Below are 27,583 nucleotides of genomic sequence, written 5' to 3' on the forward strand. Positions count from 1 at the left end.
TTTGGGGGGAATTTCATATAAAAAAAAGTGAAAAATATTGTTATTTTTGCAAAAATTACGCTCTTTTTTTGTTTATAGCACATGATCAAAAAATCGCACAGGTGATCAAATACCACCAAAAGAAAGCTCTGTTTGTGGGAAAAAAAGGACGTGAAATTCGTTTAGGTACAGTGTCGCACGACCGCGCAATTGTCCGTTAAAATCACGCAGTAAAAAATCGCAAAAAAAACCCTGGTCAGGAAGGGGGTAAAATCTTCCGGGGCTTAAGTGGTTAAAGAGGTTATACACCAACAAATTAGGCTTTCCTAGATAAAGCCCCACACAGGACGTTCATTTAACTCTCCTAGAAGCTAGCAGCAAGATGGGAGTTTTAAATGGTTGTGGTTGGGACAGGAACCCACTGGTCAGGGAGAGTTTGCCTGGCATAGAAAAAGGTTCCAGTTCATCAGTATGGAACCCTTCTCCTTGTACTGCCGGCAAGTCTTCTCCTCTGCCAGGTGCTGTCAGCATGCAAAGGTTGCTCTCCGTAAGGGCTGCATAGCTCACTGTTAATGTTCCACCTATACTCTGTACTGTGTTGTTGGAATCTTCACTTGCTGACCGCCTAACTGGAAATTTACACCATGAATTTGAAGTTACCGGAGTTATGGCTGCGGCTAGATGCCATAGCCCTGGTATAATTTTCTCCCTTAAAAATGATTAAGGGACCACTTTTAGAAACGGCAGGAGAGGTTTACCCCCCAAACCACCCCCCCCCGCCACTTTCCGGTGGTTCCCGGGCTTACAATACTGATCAGTGATCCCGGGAACCATCTGGTGTTGGCAGTGTTTTTCTATGCCCTTGGAGGACGGGAGCGACCTCATATGTCACTTCTGGCTCTCAGGCCATGTTTTTTTTCTTTCTTAAAGCAAAGGATGATTTTTTTTTTTAATCTTTTGCTTTTAAGGGATATGGAGAGATTTGGAGTCTTTTAGACCCCACATCTCTCCATAAAGAGGACCTGTCATGCTGTATTGTTATCGCAAGGGATTACATTCCTTGCAATAGCAATAACAGTGATATAAAAAAAAAAAAAACATTTTTTAGAGGGACTGTGTGAAAATGTAAAAAATGTAATAAATAAATAAATAAAAATGTAAAGTGCCCCTGTCCCCGCATGCCTAGCACGCCCACATATGTAAACGGTGTTTGCACCACACATGTGAGGTATTTCTACGAACGTCTGAGCAAGAGCAATAATTCTAGCACTCCGCTGTAACTCTAAACTGGTAACCTGTAGACTTTTTTAAAGCATCGCTTATAGAGATTTTTAAGTACCGTAGTTTGGCGCCATTCCACGAGCACGCGCAATTTTAAAACATGACATGTTAGTTATCTATATACTCAGCGTAACATCATTTTTCATATTATACAAAAAAAAAGGAGTGTATATTATGTTTTTTTTTTTATTCATTAAAGTGTATTTTTCCCAAAAAAAAATTGCGTTTGAAAAACAGTTGCGCAAAAAAATGTGTGACATTTTATTCTTTAGGGTCTCTGCTAAAAAAAAAATATGTAATGTTTGGGGGTTCTAAGTCATTTTAATACTGATTTTTACTTGTAAACATAAAATGTCAGAAAAAAGCTGGGTCCTTTAGTGGTTTACACTACATTGCAATCTCAGCTCTCTGTGTGTCTTTCCTTCCTTCTGGGTTTCCAACACTGGCTCCCACTCATATTCAGTTTCCTAACACCATGATTTTTGTAGTTTCAGTGTTTCTCTTTAGGCTTCGAAGACCCTCTTCTCGCAGAATAACGGAAAATTTATATCAAATACTTACCGTAATTTTCCTTTCCTGATGGACTCCATGGCAGCATACGTTTGGGTAGTCCCGCCTCCACTCCTACCCTATAGGACCCCACTCCCATAAATCCTTGCTCCCTTTCAGCATTCGTGTTCTGTAACTAGCCTACTCAGGAACTGGGAGGGGACTCCTGCTGCCATGGAGTCCATCAGGAAAGGAAAATTACGGTAAGTATTTGATATAAATTTTCCGTTTTCCTGACAGACTCCATGGCAGCATACGTTTGGGAAATAACTCGCCAAAACACAATTGGGTGGGCAGATGCTGATAAATTTAATTAACACCTGCAACAGATAACACTTGAGTACCAAAACCAACAGAAGAAAGAGCCGCCGGCTCAACACAATAATGTGACATAAATGTGTGAATGGACGACCAAGACGCTGCTCTGCAGACCACATCCAGAGCGACATGTCTTGAAGCTGCCCATGAAGTAGCGACACCACGAGTAGAATGCGCAGTCACCGCTTTAGGAGGAACCAAGCCCTTCTCTCTATAAGCCCACTGAATCGTCTCTACTATCCAGGAGGCAATTGATCTTGAAGAGGCACGCATACCTTTGTTCTTCCCAGACAACAAGACAAATAGATAATCCGTCTTCCGGAAAGATGCTGTAGCTTCCAAGTACTGTTTGAGAGTGTTGCCCACATCCAGAGGATGGACTTCCGGAGGTTCGGCCGACGAATTGAAAGTAGGAAGAACAATTTCCTGGTTCTCATGAAAAACCGACGTGACTTTAGGCCTTGCTCCCAGCATTGGAATGAGGACAACTCTGTCCGGGAAAAAAGTCAGAAAGGGTTCCTTACTTCCTAGACTTTGGATCTCTGACACCCTTTTTGCAGATGTGATGGCCACCAGAAAGACCGTCTTGAGGGTGAGAGGTTTCATAGATATAGAATCTTCAAGACTTGAGCCAACTGAGGATAAGAAATCCAGGACCAAAGGCATGTCCCACTTGGGGAATCTCAACTTCTTCTGTGGCCTTAGTCTTACTGCCCCTTTGAAAAATTGCCTGATCAAAGGATGTGCAGCCCAGGAAATGCCTGTGAAGGCGGACATGGCTGATACTTGGACTCGCAAAGCGCTCACTGAAAGAGGCAACTCCAATCCCGACTGAAGAAAAGAAAGGATATCTTGCACGGACGGAGATGACCAGGACTTTCCTTTGGACTCTAGGAAAGAAGTAAACCTAGCCCAAATCCTTTCATAGGTCTTATTCGTGCTTTGTCTTCTAGCACTCAAAAGCGTTGGTATGGCTACTTCCGGACATCCTAACGCTTCCAGCCTTCCCCTTTCAAAAACCAGACCCGAAGGTGCAGACGGGCTGGGCATGGGTGAAGGATGGAGCCCTGGGACAGCAGATCCGTCCTGAGAGGAAGAGGGACTGGGTCGCTGTAGCTCAGTTGAAACAGTAGGGGAAACCACGGTCTGTTGGGCCAGAACGGGATTACTGCAACCACTTTGACTAATTCCATCTGTACTCTCCGCAGGAATTGAAAGATGACTGGTACTGGGGGAAAGGCATAGGCCTTGTGAAACCTCCAGCAATCTGTCAGGGCATCCACCCCGAATGCTCTGGGATCTCTGTCCCTCGAGTAAAACTTCTGCAACTTCCTGTTGTTGAAGGAGGCAAATAGATCCACCTCTGGGATGAACTCCAAGGACAGGATCCAGCTGAAGACATCCTCGTGGAGGGACCACTCGTTGTTGCTGAGTTGTGTTCTCGAGAGGAAATCTGCTTGAGTGTTCTGAGCCCCTGGTATGTAAACTGCCGACAGATTGACCAGGTTTTCCTGAGCCCAGGTCATTATTGGCTCTACTTCCCGAAGCAGGGATGCACTGCGAGTTCCACCTTGTTTCCTCACATAGGCTACTGCAGTCGTGTTGTCTAACCTCAGCATGACTGAGGTGCCCCGAATGAGGTGGCTGAAGGCTAGTAGCACTTGAAAGGCCGCTCGTAGTTCCAAGATGTTGGACACTGTCTGGCGAGACCGAAAGTCCCATTTCCCTTGTGCCATCTCTGTTCCGCAATGACCGCCCCATCCGGTGTTGCTGGCGTCTGATGTCACTAACACCCAAGATATGGGGGTTATGGAGTGACAATTGCTCAAATTCTTCAGCTGTAGCCACCACGGAAGCCAACTCTTCATTGTTGTGGTTATCACAATTCATTGGGAATTGCTGACTCCGTTCCACTGCTGAAGGAAACCCCTCTGAAAAGGTCTCATCCTCCAGAGAGCCCACTTCACCATAGGGGCTGCCGACACCATGGTGCCAATTACCCTTAGGCATTGTTTTGCTGTGAGACGGGATGCTGACAAAGCTAGAGACACTCTGTCCCTGATTACCGGAATCTTTTCTTCTGGCAGAGAGATGGTACTGTTCTTGGTGTTGAACAGCGCACCCAAAAAGACCAGGGACTGAGTGGGAATCAGATGGCTCTTCTCCCTGTTCAGGATCCAGCCAAACCTCTCTAGAGACGAGATGACCAGAGCTAGATGTTCCAGGATGACAGACTTGTCTTGGGCCAGAAGAAGGAGGTCGTCCAGGTAGTGATAAAGACGGACCTCTCTCAGTCTTATCAAGGCTACCACCGCTAATAAGACCTTCGAAAAGGTACGAGGCGACGTGGAAAGCCCGAAGGGGAGACATACAAATTGTAGATGACGCTGGCCGACCGAGAATCTCAGATATCGTTGAAACTCTGTTGACACTGGTACGTGGAAGTATGCATCCTTCAGGTCTACCGAGACCATCCAATCTCCTGGTTGAACGGCTTGCTGAATGGAGAATAGAGTCTCCATCTTGAATTTTTCGCCTTTGATGAAGCGATTCAGATGCGTCAGATCTATCACTGGTCTCCAGGCGCCGCTCTTCTTGCGCACCATGAACAGAGGAGAGTACACTCCGAGTCTTCTTTCGGACTCTGGCACTGGAACCACTGCTCCTTGAGTGACTAGCGAGTCTACGTAGGACAAGAGAATCTCTCTTTTGTCGCCTGACCGAGGAAGGGAGGTAGGAAAAAATCTGTCTCCGGGAATACTGGTGAAGGTCCAAGAATGACCTGCAGAGACCGTGTTGACGACCCAAGTATCCCGGATTGAGGCCGCCCAGACCTGCCGAAAGTGAAGGAGACGACCTCCCACCCGACCGGCCTGAGCGGGCCCAATCTCAAAAGGACTTTGTCGTGTCTCTATCCCCAGACGAATTGGTCTTGGGGCCTTTCCGAAAGGAAGACTGCCTGGATTTCCAGTTTCTTCCAAACTCCCTCCCTGGCCTATAACTGCGTGCCTCCCTGGCACGATCAGAATTTTGTCTTCTAAGAGGTGGCCTTTTTTGACCCAGAAGACGCCTATCCTGGGGGAGAAAGCCTGACTTACCGCCAGTAGCCTTGGAAATGGCGCTATCTAACTTATTCCCAAAGAGGGACGAACCCTCAAAGGGAATACGGCACCACACCTGCTTAGAAGCAGGATCAGCCAACCAAGGGCGCAACCAAAGTGCACGCTTCGCCGTAACGGATGATAGCATTCCCCGGGCTAACAGGCGAATAACGTCAATAGACGCCTCCCCCAGAAAAGCTGAGGCCAGTTTCAACTCCTGGATAGGAGAATTCTTAGCTGCATCCTCGGAGAAGCTTCTGAGGGAATCATCCACGTTGTCCACCCACACTTCCATGGCTTTGGACAGAGAAGCCAGGGCCAAAACCGGTTTACAGGCAGCACCCACCGAAAGATAGACACGCTTCAAATCCGTGTCGATTTTCCTGTCAAGCGGGTCTTTGAAGGAAACAGTATCCTCAAGAGGTAAAGTTACATGCTTCACTAGTCTCATGACAGCCGCATCTACCAGAGGAGGAGTTTCCAGATGTCTGACTTCCTCTTCCTTGAATGGATAGAGCTTGGCCAATTTTGAGATCATAGAATTCTTTTTCTCCACCTTACTCCATTCTTCCGTTATAATTTCTCCTAATTCAGGAATAAACGGGAAATTCAGCCGCTCCTTGCTCAGCTGTTTAAAGAGTTTCCTCTGCTTTGGAGCCGAGACTACTGGATCTTCCCAGTTCAAAGTTTCTCTGACGGCCTTTACTAAAGGTGGAACCAAATTGAAAGAGAATCCTAAACTTGGTTCATCCTGATCCGAATCGCTATCAGACTCGAATACCGAGGGATGGCTAGGCTCAGAGGATTCAAGGGCTCTTCCGCTAGTGGTCTCTCTAACTGGAGATACAGATGGCTCTGGCGCTGGGGATTGCCGTCTATTGAAATCAGCCAGGGAGTCCTTGACTATGCGTTTGACCATGGACTCAAGATGTTGGTCAGAGCTTCCCCTTTCACCCGCTGCCCGGGAATAACAGGAGTCGCACAGCGATCTACCATCCAGTAGACGGATACCACAGCCCCAGCACTTAGTCTCGCTGGATTGGCGTGAAGACCTGGGAGGTGACCGGTCTTTACTACGGTATCTGGACTTAGATGAAGAGCCGTGTTTGGAGGAAGAACGGTGATGCTGGGGGTTAGCATGGTGGTCTTCCCGCGTGCCCTTAGGCTGTTCTGACCTAGAGGAGGAGCTGCAAAGGAAACACATAAGCAATAAAGTAATGCGGACCCCCATCCGTACGTCCCGCTCCCCCCCTTCAATGCAGCCCTACACTTAGCTAAGAGAGGGGGGCTGGTCACAGGGGAGCGGTGACGCATCCATAGGGAAGCAGCAATGACCACTAGAAAAGGCAATACAGTGCTTAGAATAGGTACAGCAAGCAGTAATGCATTAGGAGAAAGCCCCCAAGAAGGAGACCCACATACCTTGTGAAAGAAGTGCCAGCTCTTGGGACCGCCATATACTACAGTCAGTTCCACCGCCTGTGGAACTGACAGCCGTTTAAATTCGGCGCCGGCCGTGACGTCACGGCCGCGGCGTACCGCGCATGCGCGAGTATCGGCAATCGCCGCTACTGCGCATGCGCGAGCCAAGCCTCGTTCTCGGTCAGCCGGCGCGCATGCGCAGAGCGACCGAGGACGCCGAAGATGGAACGCAGAGCGTTCCACTGCGTCCACAGAGCCTCCCGGACCACCAGGAAGAGTATGGACGCAACGGAGAGCCGCACACTGGACCACCATGGAACGCTAGACCACCAGGTACATAAAAGAACAATAAGGAAAGGAAAAACGCACTTACCCTTCCCACTAGACACCAGGGACACATTTAGAGCCAGACACTAGGACATCCAATCCAGCGTTGGGGCAATACAATGAGGCCCCCTACCGCAGCTGGGTCATCGGCCATGCCTTAATTAGCCTGCTTTGCCAGGCATTTTCTCGGCTCCTCTTCAACTTGCCCATCCCATACCCCGCAGCAGCAAGGGCTTATTGGGAAACCAGGTCCTGCCGACTCTCAATGACCCTGCGTCATTTAAAACGACCATACTTGTAGGAATTCGGCACCAAACAGGTGCATGGAGGAGGACAAAAAAAGAACACGAATGCTGAAAGGGAGCAAGGATTTATGGGAGTGGGGTCCTATAGGGTAGGAGTGGAGGCGGGACTACCCAAACGTATGCTGCCATGGAGTCTGTCAGGAAAGTATTTTTTTCTTCCATTGGTTCCCCATTCTCCTTTGAACAATATCTTACATAGTAAATTCAATAATGTCCAGAAAAATAGCATGTTTCACCTTTTATAGATTTCAGTGAGGTTTGGGACTAAGTTCAGGGTTTGTGGACTTCCCATTGGTTTTAGCAAACTTGGCTCAAACTGAACCCAGCCAGGTCCGCTTATCCCTAATCAACCAGTTAATCTTTTTCTTTTATCTAAAGCAGTGTTTCGCAACCTTTTTTCAGTCAAGGCACCCTTTAAAGATGATGGACAGTCTTGAGGCACCCTTTAAGAATTATTGACAATCTCGACGCACCCTTTCAAAATTATGGACAGTCTTGAGGCACCTCATTCTAAAATGTAAAAACTATTCAAGTCCAAGTCCAAGTAGAACACCCCACATTATAGGTGATTTATTATTCCAAAGCAAATACACTTTTGCAACCTGGTTCTGACTAGTATTCCAATGTTTCCCTTCTCCCTCAGCTTTTCTCCATCACTCAGCTAATGTGACCCCAATAGAGAAGGGCAGGGGAGGGTCAAACAAGGGTGCTATGCAGACGACTGACATTCTCCTTATCAACTGATGATGCCTTAGGTCAGTGATGGTGAACCTTGGCACCCCAGATGTTTTTGAACTACATTTCCCATGATGCTCATGCACTCTGCAGTGTAGTTGAGCTTCATGGGAAATGTAGTTCCAAAACATCTGGGGTGCCACCGTGCCAAGGTTCACCATCACTGCCTTAAGTTGTTAGGACACTGGCAACTATAAGCTTGTAATGCTGCACAATGAAAACGTGTCTAAGAGCCGGTTACCACTAATCTGACTCAAAGTCACCCCGACTTTGGGCGACTTTGAAGTCGCCCGTGCAGCACGACTTAATCGCGGCTTGCAAACGACTTCTCATTATATAAGTCAATGCAAGTCTCTCCATCTTCGCCAAAAAATAGTGCAGAAACCTTTTTCTAAGTCTGAGCGACTTGAGTCGCTCTGATTAGAACGGTTCCATTGCACAGCATGGAACGCTACTTGTCAGGCAACCAAGTCGCTTGACAAGTCGGATTAGTGTGAACCGACTCTTAGTGTAACTTAAGTCTTCATCCACACGCCGGCTTGTATACAATTTTTGGGCCATTTTTAGGCATTTTGCCAAGGTACCCCTGAAGAACCCTTAAGGCACCCCAGGGTGCCTGGGCACCCTGGTTGAAAAAGGCTGACCTAAACCACCATAATTAGTAGTTGGTAAATCAAAACCAAATGTAATATCAGAGTAGAAGTTGAAAGTAAAATCAGTTAAAGCAAGGTGCACAATAAGAGCTTCTCAGACACTCATAACAACTTCACACTAACAAGATTAACAAATGTTACAACATGCAGATGGACTCTATGATCTCAGTAAGGTGTGCCAGACCATAATCGGATTAAAAAACCCAAGATAGTTTTAGGCCCCTTTCACACGGGCACCTCTGTCTGTCTTGTGGGTTCTGCTTGCTTTGCGGGGAATCACTTCAATGACCCCTGCTGAGCAGGCAGATGACAGGTCTGTGTCTGCTCACTGCAGAGCAGACATGGGCACAGTTTCGCTCTTCTCTATGGGGAAATCGTATGGAAACAGACTGTCTGTTCGTTTCCATCTGATCTTATCTGATCCGCCAGACATATGGAAAATAGGACCATTATCTGTCTGGTTTTAGTGGGCAGGATCGAATGGGATGGCGGCGGGTGTCAGTGGCCGCTCCATAGAGGACTACAGGGTCCGATCAGGTCCACCTGAAAAACTGACAGGCTGACCTGATTGTAAAGCCCGTGGGAAAGGACCCTTGATTGTTAGTAAAAAAAAGAAAATCATATAAAATCAGCCGTGTTTCGGGGGCAACACTACTCCCCTTCATCAGGGCTGCGGGATAAACAAAAACATAGTAATAATTATGAAAAATTATGTCAAAATATGCATATCTGGACATAATTTTTTATTATTATGACTATTTTTTGCTACTCCCTGATGAAGGGAGAGTGGTATTGCCTCCGAAATGTAAGAATACCAAAAATTTGTTACATTTGTAGAGTCAACACCACATCCTAATTAACATGAACTAAAACATTTTAGAAAGAAAAACAGGACTTTAAAAGATGTTGAGACCTTCATTTAAAATAATTCACCACAGAATGTACTCTATATAAAAACATATTTTTGTTATAAATCCATTAAAATGATTAACATGGAGTAATCATCCCCTAAAAAGTAATACAGAAAATTAAGCACATCCTATTAGCTAGTGCAACCCCCGAGAAAAGAGGTCCTCCCCGAAATAATAACATATACAAAAAACATCATCACATATACCGTATCATAAAGAAGAGGGGGGAGGAATGTCTCAATCCCAAAGGGTTTTGATGTTCTAGCTTCCTCAGGGGTTTGCGGGATGTGGGAGCTATGGGTGATTGCTAAAAAAGAAACTATACATATATGATAGTATAATACTATATTACCAAAAGTATTGATGCCTGCCTTTACACGCACATGAACTTTAATGGTTTCATAGTCTTTGCCTGTAGGGCTTTGCAGCTATAAAATCTTCAACTCTTCTGGGAAGGCTGTCCACAAGGTTTAAGAGTGTGTATATGGGAATGCTTGACCATTCTTCCAGAAGCACAATTGTGAGGACAGGTACTAAAGTTGCTCTGATTCATTCCAAAGGTGTTCTATCGTGTTGGGGTCAGGGCTCTGTGAAGGCCAGTCGAGTTCCTCAACCTCAAACTCGCTCATCCATGTCTTTATGGGCCTTGCTTTGCACTGGTCCAAATCATTTGGTGGAGGGGGGCTTATAGTGTGGGGTTGTATTTCAGGGGTTGAATTTGGCCTCTTAGTTCCAGTGAAGGGAACCCTTAAGGCGTCAGTTTACCAAGACATTTTCGACAATTTCATGTTCCCAACTTTGTGGGAACAGTTTGGGGATGGCCCCTCCTATTCGAACATGACCCCGCACCATTGAACAAAGCAAGATCCAAAAAGACATGGATGAGTAAGTTTGGGGGAGGAAATAGTGTCACTTTCCACTGCCTTAAATCCCTAAATATGGTCGTGAAAATGGGGTAAGTGAAAAGCAAAAGGGATTGTTGGTGAAATTGAATATTACATATTTCCTTTTTAATAAAGTGTCTCACTAATGCATTCTAGGCCTCCAAATCCTGGCCAAGGAGCGATATAAGGAGTTAAGCATAGCTTTACCATATACCAAAGGAATGTTATTGTTAACTGGTCAAGTCCTTGAGGGGTCATATTGCAAAGGGAGTTGGCTTGGGGTGGTCTATTCCTTATACACAAGCCTAAATACCACTTCCCAAACTGCTAAGAGCTTTATCTCACATCAGAGCTGCCTCATGTTCTGAAAGGACACCATATACATAAAATTATTTAGTGGCTTTTAGAGCACCTCCTTGCTGCCAGACACCCCACCAAATAGGAACACAGGTAGCCATTTATACCAATAGGTAGGTTTAGGGAGGGAGCCCCTGAAATGTGTTGGCTGTTTTTATTTTGACTTTTTTTTACCAACAATTAAAAGTTATTTTGTACTGTTTTATCTAGTATTTGTTTGGAATTCCTGCCTGTGTTTCAATGTCTTAAGTTACAGATGGGTGCCCAACAAAGGAAGCCTTGCAGTGTGGGAGCCACCTTGTCAGACCTATTGTGCTTGTTTTAATTTTTCTTTCATCTGACTACACATACAAGTCCAAAAGTGCCCAGCGCCTATTTTAAAATGTTGTTCTGGAGTCTATGCTCTCTGTGTCCTCCAAGACCTGCAGGTCAAGGACTGTGTACACTCCCCTAGCCCACAGTGCTCCCAAGGGCATAAATAGCCTGCAGGTATGCCATGTAACTATTTAACTATGTAAATAGCCTGCAGGTATGCCAGGTATGTCATCCAGGTAAAACAAAACAGGAAACAACAGGACCCAGAAGAGGCCTCAGGACTAGCAGTGAAACCTATAGAAGAACCACTGGGCCAGTGATGAAGCCACCATTTGCTGCTCTGACTGTGAGGGAATATTAAAATGTGCAAAACACAGATAAAGCTGACATACAGAAATACCAGGATCAGGTACGTTTTAATCAGGTCAATCCTTTCCCTGAAAGAGTTTCCAATCCTTCCAGCTGGCAACCTTGGCATGGGCATCTTGTAGCCTGGTTACCTAATTTGCAAGGCCATAATCACCATTACCAGATTTGATGGCTCAAACTTTAATTTCCTGCTGGGGATCTGGGTAGGCGTCCAGAAGCTCAAAGCCTTTGCCTTCCTTTCCCATGCAGAAAACCTTACTCTTATCCTGATTGATCTTTGAGCCAGATGCCTCAGCATACTGCCTCATCATTGAGACCACCTCCTCCACCTCCTCTGTCCCAGAGATGAAAACAGATGCATCATCAGCATAGGCCACAACCCTCAGAGGAAGCTAACCAGCAATGCCCAGAGGCACTCCACATAATGGTACGCTCTCTAATCTCCTGGTGAAGGGATCAATTGCGAATGCATATAGCAGAGGACTCAAAGGACACCCCTGATGCACACCTGAAAAAACAACAAAAGGCTGTCCGATCCAATCATTCACAAGCATGAAGTTTTCATCGATAAAGCCCAACCCCAGGCTATACTTGCCAAGAAGCAGCCATAGGTACTGATGATTGACCTGATCTAAAGCTATATCCTGATCCAATGCCAGCGGGTACTTTCACCAGCCTTTAGCCCTGCAACGTTCCAGGGCCTCCTGGACAGCTAACACTGCTGAAAAAGTGCTTCTGCCCTGAACTGAACAGTGCTGGTGGTAAGAAATGACATTGCCCGCTACAGATGATAAACGCTACAAAACAATTTTTGCCAGTATCTTCCTATCAACATTGGCCACCAATTCTCAAAGAATCTTTACCCTTTGACAGAAGAATCACCACAGATTGTCGCATGGAGGGAGAGAGTGAACCCTCTCTCAGACAGCTAATAAAAACCTCTTAATGACAAGCTTATCAATAGCCTTAACCACTTCATCTGCTGTGAAGTCTTATGTTAAACTCACCAGACTTACATCTCAATCTGGAACAGATTTATCCCCTCTGGGCAACCCGTGGTTTAAAATTTCTGTTTCAACTCTACGACCCTGTCTCCGGATCTCTACTCTCTTTCAATACCCTTCGGTCATCCTTTGGAATACCCTCAATTCAATACCTCTACGTGCACCAATTACATGCTTTTGTGAACTCTCTTTGTTCTAAACCAAATGGACGTTTTGCCCTTGATCCACTGGACTCTCTTAACCTGCGACCCCCATTGAAGCTATCACAGCTCTACCACCCCCTCCAATCTGAACTCGAATCCAAATCTAAAAACTATAACACTTCCTCCTTGGACAAGGCTCTTTCACTCACAGCCATAAAACCTCTCCTGTTGGCGGGATTCAACACCACCTGCACATACGTCTGCAATGCCTTCTGGAGAGAGCAACAACTCAAGATACTTCATCATGTCTATGCTCCCTTCTCCTCCTCCCGGCTGGACTTCCCCTACCAGGCTTGTTCCTGGTGTCTATCCCCTCGTCCCACACTGCTGCATAAGCTGTGGCCATGCCCACATATATCAAAGTTCTGGGACCAAATAGAACCAAATAGAACTTTTGACCCTTAGGGTCACCACCCTCCAACCCACCAGGGATCCTCTCCCCCTTTTGTTTGGCTACTTGGATGGGAAACCTAAGCCTGATCCAGGGTTGGACATCAAGCAGCGATATTTGACGGAAACACAAACCCTGGCTGGTCACTTGCTTCATGGTCTCTAGGAGAGTTATCCTCCGCCATTGGGTGTCCCCCACCCCGCCCAAGGTGGGGGAAGTCAAATCTGACCTCACTGCCCTCCTACTTAAAGAGCAATTGGACCTGGCCTTGAACAAAGCCGGCTTGGCTACGTTTTGGAGGAAATGGACTGCATATGCGGAACTCTACAATACTCATCTCTCCCGTAGCCCAAATGGAAATTGCCCAGACAACACGGTCGGGAGAAAAATCCCCCCCTTCCTCGTTCCACCTAACTAATTACTCCCTCTAGCAATAGCGATCTACTCTATGAAAAATTGTGCTATGACATGTACTCATCTTGCATTTAAAGATTTGTTTTTGTCTTTATTTCCTTCAGTCTTTGCTCACTCGGACTTTACCCCCCCCCTTTTCTCTTTCCCCACCGCTCCTTCTCCCGCCTACTCACCCCCCCCCCCCGACTTGCTCCTCTGTCTCTACTTATACTCTTTCGTGGTTCCAGCCCGGAAAATTTCCAATTCCCACATCGTGAGGGGGCGTGTTCACTGGCAATCAGACAATCACAAGGATGTACTAGTATATTCATATGACTATCCTACCCCCCCCCCCCCAACCCCATCTCCCTCAATACCTTCCCTCTACGTTGGTATTACCCGCTTGACTTATTAATGCATTTACGGACAATGTTTGATTGTTTGCTTGATGTATTCGAGGTTTTGAGTTTCTGTAAAAAAAAACTCACCAGAGAGCTGCAATTTCCCAGTCTCAGAGTAGAATCCAGAAAACTTGACATGCCTACTCAATCAATGTCCCTGGCGGTTTCCAGGATCCCTGACTTGGACTTTGTCAAGGAACCCATACTGTCAACCAGGCCTACAACTGACTTAACTGCTCTACCTTGTTTGTAATTCTGGTAAGGGTTGGGCAAGTGATATTTCCCATAATCCCTCTCCAGAAACAAAGAGGCATGCCTGTCATATTGACACTTCCTGAGCAAGAATTTCACCTCAGAGATCATCCCTTGATCTCTATTATTCAAGATAAGCCTATCAAGCATCCTCCACGGATGCTGATAGGTGACATACTTATCCAGCTGTTTATTTCTTCCTATGGGATTGAAAAATCCAATGATCCTTTGTTTTGTAAGCTTCCACCACTCCAACTTACTGCTGCAAAAGTCCATGATCAATACCTGTGCCTTAAAAAAAAATCCCCAAAAGATTGACTCACCTTCTCATCGTCCGTCTTTTTGAGGGGGCACAACGTTTCACCAAACCTCCTTAGCCAGATCCATAAATCCCCTGGGGGTATAGACTAACTCCTATTCAGGAAAGTCACATTTTTATCAAGGGTTGTCGTGAGATAAGCTTGGGGACAAGCCCTTTTCAGTCCAGGTGGCCCCTATACAAGTGCTTATACTGTCCCCAAAGCAGATCCAGTGCTTCTGGACACACAAAAGACAAATCATATTTATAGGAACCTGCCAGACTGATAAGAGCTAAAATATCCCCCCACCTAAATCCCATGGCTAGAATCCTATCCACAATCACCCTCCTGATAGCTGAACTACCTCCTCCTTCCCACCTGAGCTGTACCACATTCCTGCGTTTAAAGAAGAGGATGCATTAGGTGAAAGTCCCACAACTGGCTCCCTTCCACCAGCAGCATGACTTTGTCCCGACACACCTCTAGAATAGCTCCTACCCAGTGCAGATGACACAGAATTTATACATATAGGCACATTTACTAGCTGCATAGGAACCTCTGATATCAGGTTTGGCAAATTACCTCCCCTCCAGAACAGCAGTCCCACCCAGAAGGACCACAATTACCAACAGTCTCGTTATTAATTAAAGTCTTCTGTTTAGAAAAAACATCAGCTGTCTTAGTGTCCATGCGGGAAATCCTGCTCCACACTCTTAGTGTCCATGTGGCACTCCTGCTTTGCAGTCTTAGTGTCCACGTGGGACTCCTGCTTCTTGTTCTCACAGTCAGCAGGAACTTCTGGCTTCCCACCATCTCCTCCTGCATTCCTTGCCAATTGCATCTGTTGGCAGATTCATCTCTTTCTCTGTAGTAGCAATCACAAGAAAGGCTTCTACACACTGAGAGAGATTCTCCATAGGCACTTCTTTACCAGAATTTTCCTGAACTGAAACAGTTCCAGCATGTCCTCCATCAGCAGACACTGTAGCACTGCCGCCATCTTGATCAGACTTCACAAACAAAAACTTCTGCACAACTTTCTCCCTTACAGGCTGAGGGAAATATCCTCCTCGTCATCTTCATCTGAAGATAAAGGGATATTCCATTTCCGAAATGGCCTGCAGCAATCTGCCATTTTCCCTAACCTCCTCCTGAGATGACCCAGGATGCTGGGGAGGGAGGGGGCAGATACTGACTCAGATGTGACATATCCTGAGTCAGGGGTAGTACTGGGGCAACCACATGAAACCACTTCCTTACACCTCATCCGTACTATCGCCTTTGCTCCAGCATCTACCCTCTGGCTGGTACTCGAACAGACACTTTCCTTCATCTGTGTGAATCTTTACTCATTCTCATATTTTTTCTTGAACATACTGCTGCTTTCCTTTAAAGAGGCGACCAACTTCTCCTTTTTTTTTCAATGCTTCCTCCAGAGACTTCAGCTTGGAGTCTTCCCTCTTACTGCTCCTGGTCTTGCCATGCAGAGATGACTTTTCCTGAAATCTGCTTTCAGGACGGTAGGCTTCTGTTCCTCCTTAGTTATACGGCAAAGTCTATTTACCACTCTGTCCTGGAAGGCAGGTAAGGACTCCCCTTGCATAGGGGCAAGCTTAGGATCCATTGCAGCTTGAGCATGTGGTGTAGGCCTCAGTTCCTCTGGAGAGCCTCCACCTTCGTCTTCCCCAGCCTGCTTCATGTTTTTAAAGCATACTGTTAGACAGGTCAATTCGGTTGGTCGCTGGCTGGTTGGTAAGTTGTAACTGGAAATCTCTTCGTTTTTTTGATCTGCTTCATGAGAAGAAGCCTGTAGGACAGCCCCCAGGCTTGATGTTTCTCCAATCTGAGACCGGGGCTCCTGTTCCTCCTTAGTTATGCAGCAAAGTCTATTTACCACTCTGTCCTGGAAGGCAGGTAAGGTCTATCCTTGCATAGGGACAAGCCTAGGATCCATTGCAGCTTGAGCATGTGGTGTAGGCCTCAGTTCCTCTGGAGAGCCTCCACCTTTGTCTTCTCCAGCCTGCTTCATGAGAAGAAGCCTGTAGGACAGCCCCCAGGCTTGATATTTCTCCCAGCTGAGACCAAAGCATAGTGAGCCAGTAGCACCTTGCAGAACAGCACCACCTAGTGGAGAAGCTCCTCTGGAACAGAGACTGATGTCACTGGCTTGGTGTTCTCTTTACAGCACTGCAGAATATGTCAGAGCGATATAAATGCTATAGATAACAATGTGAACAGTTTAGTGTCAGAATTTAAGCTCATAATAATCTATTTTAACACAATTAAATCCCACTGAACAATTCCCCCGACTGGTTTGGCTCTAAATGGAAATAATGATATAATCCTTGGAGTGCTCAGAATGACTCTCTGGGATCTCTGGATTGATTATAAAATCAATTCTGCTTTATAAAGAGAGAACATAGAGTGTGTTATATAGTTATATGTCTAACAGGTAAGAGAAAAATATCCCTTTATAAAGCATAAATGTCGTCTTGCCTTTGCAGATTGGAATTGATTACTTTACTCTGAAATTTTGAATCTTCATGCTTGTTCTGGGTCAGTGTCTCCGAAAGTATCAACAGTCAAGCAACTAGCATTTTCGTAAGCGGGTCAACCCAACAATTATCTTTAAAGAACATTTTCAGACACCTTTGGAGTACAGCCATCCAAAAGCAATAAATGTAGCCATGCCAGGTATGCGCCATGTTAAGAGGAGATGGAAGTGTTTATTATATTTAATACTGGATTTTTTTTTCTTCTTGTATAAGAATGATTTAAGATGTTATTTGGTTGTTTTTTGGATAATTACATTTCTGAAAGGTTAAGCCTCGGTTCACACTGGGGCGACCTGTGAGGCGACCTGGTCGCCTCACAGGTCGCCGCACGTCGCCTCCCATAGGGAAGCTGCGGACCCGTTCTGATAGGAGCGACACAAGTCGCTCCGACTCAGAAAAAGGGTCCGGAGCTTCTTTGGGGCGACCAGGAGGCGACCGCCATAGACTTCAATGTTACGAAGTCCGTGGCGGCCGCTCCGAGGTAGCGGCGCGCTGCTCGCACCGCGACCTCGGAGGTCGCGGTGCGAAGTAGCGTCGCCCCAGTGTGAATGGGGGCTTATAATTATATTGACATTTATTTGTAACTGGGAGATTGTTGGTATTGTAAAGGAAATATCTAAAAACGAATACAAATAATTGCAGGGAAAAAATAAAAAACAAAAAGGGGAGCTGGCTGGAGGATTTCTGGCCAGACTACACTGAGGAAGGTGGAAGGGATTTATTAGAGCCAAACCTCACCAGAGGAGACGTAGTCCTTTAAAGTATATAGTCAATATATATATTTTTTTAAATAATACAGCATAAAACTGTTAAATCCACCTGTCTGTGCCCCACTGGCAACATTTCCCTTCAGTTCCTGTCCCAGCAATGCAACAGGTGAGAGGGCATCTCTACAAAGTGAAAGCTCTTAGACAGTTGCCACCGGAAAAGATCTCCCCAGTAGAAGTATTCAACTCCTCTCTTGTTGTGGTGATTCCTCTAAAATTTTGAATTTTCCATAATTTTCTGACTTAGTTCCATTTATTTATTTATTTTTTAATGTTCACAAATAGATCCTATTTTTTTTTTTTTTTTTAGCTTTTTTGTTTTTGTAAAAATTATTATTATTATTATTATTATTATTATTATTATTATTATTAATATTACTACAACTATTTATATTATTATTATTATTATTATTATTATTATTATTATTATTATTATTGTTATTAATATTACTACAACTATTTATATTACTATTATTATTAGTATTATTATTATTATTATTAATAATAATAATAATAATAATAATAATAATAACTATAATATGATTATTATTATTGCACAGCATGCTGGAAGAAAGCACAACATTAGGTCTCATTCATTCTATATTTCTCTATCCAAATTACAAATCCATTTTCGGTCATATATGCAGGTGTGTCCCTTCTCAGATGCATTCGTAAATCTGTGTTTTTTTAGAAGTCCCAATAGTTGAAGGACAAAAGAAATCGGATTATTTAGAATCTTCACTGCATAGCTGTAAACAGTGCAGAAAACCTGCAGTCAGCAGCTCCACCTACTGGTCTGTGCAGTAAATATGAATTATATATAATTATTTAGTATATATTTCCTATTTAGCTAAAAGACAGTTAAAAAAATATATTATTTTAGTCCTGAACAAAAACAATAAAGAATAAATATGTAAATTACCATTGACTCCCCTCAAAGTAGAACTAAACTCTCACAAAGTAAGACACGCAATCAAAATAAAACAAGTAAATACATAAAATAGGTAAATAAAGTATTAGTTTCAAATAAATGTCAGCACCAGCTAATGGTTATAATGTGAAATGAATTCCAAAGTGGTATTATTTATCAAAAGAAATGTGGTATTCTTTATCACAAATATAACAAGTAAATACATATTTATTTCCTATAATAATCAGTTTCATCTAGTGGCCATAATGTGGCATTATTTATAATAAATGTGGTATTATTTGTCACAAATAAAATAAATACATATTTTTCCCATGGTTATCAGTTACATCTAATGAGCATAATGTGGTATTAATTTTAATGTGGTATTATTTATCATAATACATGGGATATCATTTATCACAAATAAAAGAGGCAAATAAGTATTAATGTCCTATGTACAGTCAGGTCTATAAATATTGGGACATTGACACAATTCTAATCTTTCTGGCTCTATACACCACCGCAATGGATTTAAAATGAGACAAACAAGCTGTGCTTTAACTGCAGACTTTCAGCTTTATTTGAGGGTATTTACATCCAAATCAGGTGAACGGTGTAGGAATTACAACAGTTTGTATATGTGCCTCCCACTTTTTAAGGGACCAAAAGTAATGGGACAGTTGGCTGCTCAGCTGTTCCATGGCCAGGTGTGTGTTATTCCCTCATTATCCCATTTACAAGGAGCAGATAAAAGGTCCAGAGTTAATTTCAAGTGTGCTATTTACATTTGGAATCTCTTGCTGTCAACTCTCAATATGAGATCCAAGGAGCTGTCACTATCAGTGAAGCAAGCAATCATTAGGCTGAAAAACAAAACAAACCCATCAGAGAGATAGCAAAAACATTAGGTGTGGCCAAATCAACTGTTTGGAACATCCTTAAAAAGAAAGAACGCACCGGTGAGCTCAGCAACACCAAAAGACCCAGAAGACCACGGAAAACAACTGTGGTGGATGACCAAATAATTCTTTCCCTGGTGAAGAAAACACCCTTCACAACAGTTGGCCAGATCAAGAACACTCTCCAGGAGGTAGGTGTATGTGTGCCAGATCAAGATCACTCTCCAGGAGGTAGGTGTATGTGTGTCAAAGTCAACAATCAAGAGAAGACTTCACCAGAGTGAATACAGAGGGTTCACCACAAGATGTAAACCATTGGTGAGTCTCAAAAACAGGAAGGCCAGATTAGAGTTTGCCAAACAACATCTAAAAAAGCCTTCACAGTTCTGGAACAACATCCTATGGACAGATGAGACCAAGATCAACTTGTACCAGAGTGATGGGAAGAGAAGAGTATGGAGAAGGAAAGGAACTGCTCATGATCCAAAGCATACCACCTCATCAGTGAAGCATGGTGGTGGTAGTGTCATGGCGTGGGCATGTATGGCTGCCAATGGAACTGGTTCTCTTGTATTTATTGATGATGTGACTGCTGACAAAAGCAGCAGGATGAATTCTGAAGTGTTTCGGGCAATATTATCTGCTCATATTCAGCCAAATAATTCAGAACTCATTGGACGGCGCTTCACAGTGCAGATGGACAATGACCCGAAGCATACTGCGAAAGCAACCAAAGAGTTTTTTAAGGGGAAGAAGTGGAATGTTATGCAATGGCCAAGTCAATCACCTGACCTGAATCTGATTGAGCATCCATTTCACTTGCTGAAGACAAAACTGAAGGGAAAATGCCCCAAGAACAAGCAGGAACTGAAGACAGTTGCAGTAGAGGCCTGGCAGAGCATCACCAGGGATGAAACCCAGCGTCTGGGGATGTCTAATCATTCCAGACTTCAGGCTGTAATTGTCTGCAAAGGATTTGCAACCAAGTATTAAAAAGTGAAAGTTTGATTTATGATTGTTAATCTGTCCCATTACTTTGGGTCCCTTAAAAAGTGGGAGGCAAATATACAAACTGTTGTAATTCCTACACCTTTCACCTGATTTGGATGTAAATACCCTCAAATTAAAGCTGAAAGTCTGCAGTTAAAGCACATCTTGTTTGTTTCATTTCAAATCCATTTTGGTGGTGTATAGAGCCAAAAAGATTCAAATTTTGTTGATGTCCCAATATTAATGGACCTGACTGTATATCGGTTCCATCTAGTGGCCATGATGTGGTATTATATATATCACAATAAATGTGTCATTATTTGTCCCAAATAAAACAAAGAAAAACTTTTTCCTATGATTATCAGCTCAATCTACTGGTCATAATGTGGTATTAATTAATTATAATGTGGTATTATTTATCATAATAAATGTGCTATTATTATTCACAAATAAAATATGTAATTAAATATTTATTTTGTGTGATTTCAGCTTCACCAAGTGGCCATATTATGGTATTTTCCTGATTCACTCTTTTCTGTATGAATGAATAACATTTGACCAGGAGAGAAAATAACCTAGTAACATTCATTTTTGAACCCATTAGAACAGAACAGAATGTACAATCAGTTTCACAGAATAAATAGTTCTGCATTTTTTTTTAACCACTTACCGCCCGCCATATGACAGCGGGACGGTGCGGCTATTATCCTGGGTGGACGTCATATGACGTCCGCAGGAAATGCAGGGTAGGCGCGCGATCGCGGGCGCGCCGCCGTGCACTGCCGGTGTCGGCGTGTCCCCGGGACACAGCCGGTCACCGGCAGGGGGGAAACAGCCAATAGGCATGGCTGTTTCCCACGTGATCGGCTATGTTGCAATGACATAGCCGATCACAACAGTAGATGCCGGCAGAAGACCGCGCATGCGCGATCGGGAGCGCACAGCACTGTCATGTCGGTGGCACTGTGTTCCGTAGGAACACAGCTGTCACCAGCGGTAGTAAACAGTCACTGACAGTGACTGTTTACTATGTGATCGGCTGTGAATCCATTCACAGCCGATCACAAAATGTAAACAAAGAGCAGTAACTGACTGTTACTAGCTCTTCTCTCCTCACACAGTTTTCAGTATGAGGGGAGAAGAGCTAGAAATAGTGAGTTACTGCTCTGTACACATGTCAAATGTAAAATCACACTAATAAAGGTCCCCACACAGTCCTCAGCCCCCCCAATGTCACCTGTCACCCAACAGTCACCTCATCAGTGCCCAGAAATTGACACCCATAACGTTCACATGTGAGCGCAGCGATCGCAGGCAGAATCACAGCGATTCTGCCGCGATCCGGAAATCATTGCAAATTGCGGGACGCCTGTGCGTTGCCCGTGATTTGAAATAGCACCCCAAACGCTGTGCGATGTTGCTGCGATTTCCGCCTGCCGAATCGCGGTAACATCGCGCAAACAACGCATGACGCCCAAAAAAGGTACAAGAGCTTCTTTGGGGCGTCATGCGTTGTTTGCGTGATGTTACCTCGATTCGGCAGGCGGAAATCGCAGCAACATCGCACAGCGTTTGGGGTGCTATTGCAAATCACGGGCAACGCACAGGCGTTCCGCGATTTGCAATGATTTCTGGATCGCGGGCGGAATAGCAGTGAATCTGCCCGCGATCGCTACGCTCACATGTGAACGTAGCCTAAAGTTCACCGGTCACCAGAGACTGCCATCAGTACCGCCGTGCACCATCGCCCGTCACCTGTCACCCATCAGTGACCATCGCCCGTCACCTGTCACCCCATCAATCACCGTCACCTGTCACCCCATCAGTCATTGTCATCTGTCACCCTATCAATCATCGTCACTTGTCACCCCATCAATCATCGTCACATGTCACCCCGTCAGTGATTGTCATCTGTCACCCCATCAATCATCGTCACTTGTCACCTCATCAATCATCCTGCCACGTCCCAGACGTTTTCCCAGCTTACCGGACCCGCCGGCAGCGGGGAAAACTATCCGGTCCCGGATCCTCAGAGACAGGAAGTCGAGTGAGGGCAAGATGACCCTCACTCGACTCTATGGTCTTGGAGTACCGGAGCTACGTCAAAAGACGTTGCCTAGCAACCGGTTTAAAGGGCCGCTTTTTTTTTTTTCTTTTTTTTTTTTTCCTCTTTCAACAATTTTTTTTTTTCTTTTTTAGTGTAGTTGTGAGGTGTGAGGTCTTTTTGACCCCAGATCTCACAATAAAGAGGACCTGTCATGACTATTTCTATTACAAGGGATGTTTACATTCCTTGCAATAGGAATTAAAAGTGATCAAAACATTTTTTTTTTAATCTGTGTAAAAATAAAAAAATAATAAATAAAATAAATAGGAAAAAAAAAATTAAAGCGCCCTGTCCCCGTTAGCTCGCGCGCAGAAGCAAACGCATACGCAAGTCCCGCCCACATATGTAAACGGTGTTCAAACCATACATGTGAGGTATCGCCGCGATCATTAGAGTGAGAGCAATAATTTGAGCCCTAGACCTCCTCTGTAACTCTAAGCTAGTAACCTGCAGAAATTTTTAAAATGTTGCCTATGGGGATTTTTAAGTACCAATGTTTGGCGCCATTCTGTGAGCATGCGCAATTTTGAAGCATGACATGTTGGGTATCTAATTACTCGGCGTAACATTATCTTTCACACTATGGAAAAAAATTGGGCTAAATTTACTGTTTTCTTATTTTTTAGTTAAAAAAGTGAATTTTTTTCAAAAAAATCGCATTTGGAAGACTGCTGCGCAAATATGGTGTGATAAAAAATATTGCAACGATCTCCATTTTATTCTCTAGGGTCCCTGCTAAAAAAAAAATATATATAATGTTTGGGGGTTCCAAGTAGTTTTCTAGCAAAAAAAATGATTTTAGCTTGTAAACACCAAGTGTCAAAAATAGGCCCAGTCTTAAAGTGGATAAATGGACAACTTTGTGTAAAGCGCTACTTGGATGTTAGGCCTATGTATGTGGCCAGGCTGTGAAAAAGTGTTACACGTGGTATCGCCATACTCAGGAGGAATAGCAGAATGTATTTTGAGGTGCAATTTTTGCTATGTACATGCTATGTGTTAGAAATATTGCATAAATGAACAGCTTTGTGTAAAAAAAATGTGTTTTCATTTTCTTTCCACATTTTCCAAAAACTTGTGGAAAAAAATGACATATTCAAAAGACTCATTATGCCTCAAAAATTATACGTTGGGCTGTTTGCTTTCCAAAATGGGGTCATTTTATGGGGGTTTCCATTGTCCTGGTGCTCCAGGGCCTTCAAAAGTACGATAGGTTGTCAGGAAATGATATGTGTAATTTGTGCTCCTAGAATGCCGGACGGTACTACTTGGATGTTAGGCCTCTGTATGTGGCCAGGCTGTGAAAAAGTCTCACACATGTGGTATCGCCATACTTAGGAGGAGTAGTAGAATGTGTTTTGGGGTGTAGTTGCAAGTATACATATGCTGTGTGAGAGAAATAACCTGTTAATACGTCAATTTGTAAAAAAAAAAAAAAAAAAATCTTCATTTTGCAAAGAGTTGTGGGAAAAAATGACAACTTCAAAAAACTCACCATGCCCCTTATTAAATACCTTGGAATGTCTACTTTCCAAAAAGGGGTCATTTGGGGGGTATTTGTACACTTTTTAGTGTCTCAAGAAATGAGATAGGCCTTCAGTACATCAGGTGTGGTCAAGTGTGATCAATTTTCAATGATTAGCACCATAACTTGTGGACTCTATAACTTTCACAAAGACCAAATAATATACACTTATTTGGGTTATTTTTACCAAAGATAAGTAGCAGTATAAATTTTGGCCAAAATTTGTGAAGAAAAATTACTCATTTGCTAGATTTTATGACAGAAACAAAGAAAAATGTGTTTTTTCACAATATTTTCAGTCTTTTTTTATTTAAAGCACAAAAAATAAAAAACCCAGTAGTGATTAAATACCATCAAAAGAAAGCTCTATTTGTGTGAAAAAAAGGACGCAAATTTTTTATGGGTACAGTGTTGCATGACTGAGTAATTGTCATTCAAAGTGTGAGAGCGCTGAAAGCTGAAAATCAGTCTGGGCAGGAAGGGGGTGAAATTGCGCTGTAGGCAAGTGGTTAAAGAGGCCCCTTTAGTTTTGCAAAGAAATATAAGTAAAACAGGACTGTAATATCTTTTTTTCTTACAAAAATAATTTTTCCCCATATTTTGTATTTTTATGGCCACTAGATGGTGCTCAAAATCATAGAAATAAACATATTAGACAGAACAAAGGGATGATTCCTGATGGACGTGCAAATGATTGAGGCATTGGCACACCTAAAGCTGGCCATACATTATACAATTTTCTTGTACAATTTCTTTTAGATTCACCTTCAACTATGTCGTACAAGAGAATGCCTGACTGCATACAAATTAAAAGCTAAGCCCATGGACTTGGGAGATGGAGGACAGAGTACCATTTGCCAAATATGTAAACTCTGCCCAGTCCTTATCAATGATTTATATATACATATACATATACATACATATATATATATATATATATATATATATATATATATATATATATATATATATATATATATACACACAGTAAATAAAAAACAGTATATATAAAAGAGACCTGCCTAGTGGCTGTAGGCTTAGGTAGAGCCCAATGTTGGTTTTTGTATTTGGATAGAGCAATAAAGGGCTTCCATTTAACACACTCAATCATCAAAGACTCATGAGCTGCTTGGGTTAGGTTCCAGCTATACAAACAATTGCCCACTGCCCTCACCTATAACTGGCCTTTGCAGCAAGGAGCACATGGAAGGGCAGCGCATGCAAAACAAAATCAGAGACATTCTCAGCTTAAATTACTGACCAGCCTTCAAATATCCGAATTATCCTGTCTAACAGTTTATGTTAAAAACACAACATTTGCAGCACATATTTGCAAATACATGCATAAGCTACAGAGCCCCATCAAGGCACCCCAGCATATTCTGTAGACTCTAAATTTTGAGAGTCTCTACAATAGTAGTACATGGGGATGCACTGTACACCTTTGCTGCCATTGTACTGTTCCATGTGCTGGGTGCCCAGTGCGTTCCTGTGCCATTAAGGGGGGGGGGGGGTGATCTCCCTCCAGGATCACCTGCCCTCTACCTATTATAGTGCATGTGCATCCACTGTGGAGGCTCTCAAATTTTTGAGTTGGGGGCTACAGAAAATTCTGGGGTGCATTGACGAGATTCTGTAGTTTACGCATATATTTGCAAATGTGTGCGGACTAAGCCCCTGTTTTTTAACGCATACTGTTAGGCAGGATAATTCGGTTGTCTGTTGGCTGGTCGTTAATTTGGGAAGGGAGTTTCTCTGGTTTTGTTTTGCATAAGCTCCAGCTATGCCCCGGCTTAGAGAGGTGCATCCTGTGTAAGGGTATATTAGGAAGGCAGAGAGCTTCCTGGATTGGCTTCCACAAGGGGAATGATTTGTGTTTTGTTTTTTGGGATGAACCATATCAGATCCACATGTGGACAGCTGGGCATCGTTCACTTAGCTTCCCATTAGGGGAAAGCCTGGTGCAGCATGAAGCTGTAAGCATTTTCTGGGACTACTCATATCCCTCTGGGGTTGGCATTGAATTGCATTCCTAAAGTGGAATCCTCTTTCTCCTAACCTCTACATGGGGATGTCTCCTCAAAACAAATCCTGTGCCCAAGGAGGAAAGTGGGGTCAGTTGGTGTAAAACCTAAAGTAGGTGTGCAGAGGACTGTCAAGAGGTACTAGTTAGGCGACGAAGGGCCTACCCACAGATGTTCTCACATGCAAGGGAGAACAGGATAGTTTTCCTAGGGAGCCCCATGCCCATGGTACACTTTTTAGAAAAGGTGCCTATGCCTATTGTATGCCCAGGTTATACTTTAAAGACCACCCGGATTCACCACTTAGCATAGTCCTCTAGTACAAACAGTAATGGTATGTAAAACTCCAAATGGAGCTGCATTTGGAGGTTTATATCCGGCTACTGTTTGTACTAGCGGACTATGCTAAGTGGAGACCTCCGATGGACTTACACTTTTATTTTGCCTGTTATTTCATCTCCTTTGTGAGTATGATGTATATGCTTTTATAAAAATAAATTGTTGCAAAGGTAATGCGTTAGGCTGGTGCGCCCTCTGTATTTTTTCCTTTAGAGTTCTATCTGGGTTTCCCTGACCTGTTGGGTGTCTCAGCACAGCCAAAATGGCGACTAAACCAGCGGAGTCATATTTCTAAAAGATCAAGTCACATTAAAGCGGATTTCCGGCCACAAAATCGACATCATCGATTTTGTGGCCATCTGCTTGCTTATCTTCACCTGAAAAGGAAATGGATAGTTGCGATTTTTTATTTTTTTTACTTACCTTGTTATTGTAGAAAGAAATACTCACCTTTCTTCCACTTCCTCCCTCGGCGGCCGGCGCCGTCACTTCCGGTTTGCAATGATTCCTGGGAGCTGAACGTCATCTCTCCCAGGAATCAATGCGACGGCACCGGCCCCGCTCGTCACTTCCGATGCGACGCCACATTCCCTGCTAAACAGCTTCTGGGCATGCCCAGAAGCTGTGGAGGAATGCGGCGCCGCACCGAAGTGACGAGAGGGACCGGTGCAGGCGCATTCTGGGAGAAGAAGACACGGAAGAGGACACAGAAGAGGATCGCGCTGGCTTCATCTGCCCACAACAGAGATGGCAACGCTGGAGAAGAAATTTTAAAAGTGAGTATTTCTTCTTGCAGGTAAGTGCGAACCCGGGACAGATCAGAGGCTAGCCATTGTGGAATGTACTAGCCCTGACTGTCCCGGGGGTATTTTCATTGAAAACATTTTTTTGTGGCCGGAACTCCACTTTAAGCGCAGGAGCATAAATCTTCTATACCTTTAAGTCCTTTGAGTCCAGGCAAGAATGGGTTCAAGAGCAGTTGCGCTCAACTACTACACAAAACCCTTTACTCCCTGCC

General features: G+C 43.9%; 1 protein-coding gene across 1 annotated transcript in view; it reads left to right on the forward strand.

Annotated features, from left to right (window-relative positions):
• Positions 1–27,583, forward strand: part of LOC309553017 (olfactory receptor 5AR1-like) — a gene marked incomplete at both ends in the record, with an annotated part of 91,466 nt that overhangs the window by 43,723 nt on the left and 20,160 nt on the right. The window lies entirely within an intron of this gene.

The sequence above is a fragment of the Pelophylax lessonae genome (assembly GCF_965119305.1).
Source record: "Pelophylax lessonae genome assembly, chromosome: 4".
NCBI classification, from domain to species: domain Eukaryota; kingdom Metazoa; phylum Chordata; class Amphibia; order Anura; family Ranidae; genus Pelophylax; species Pelophylax lessonae.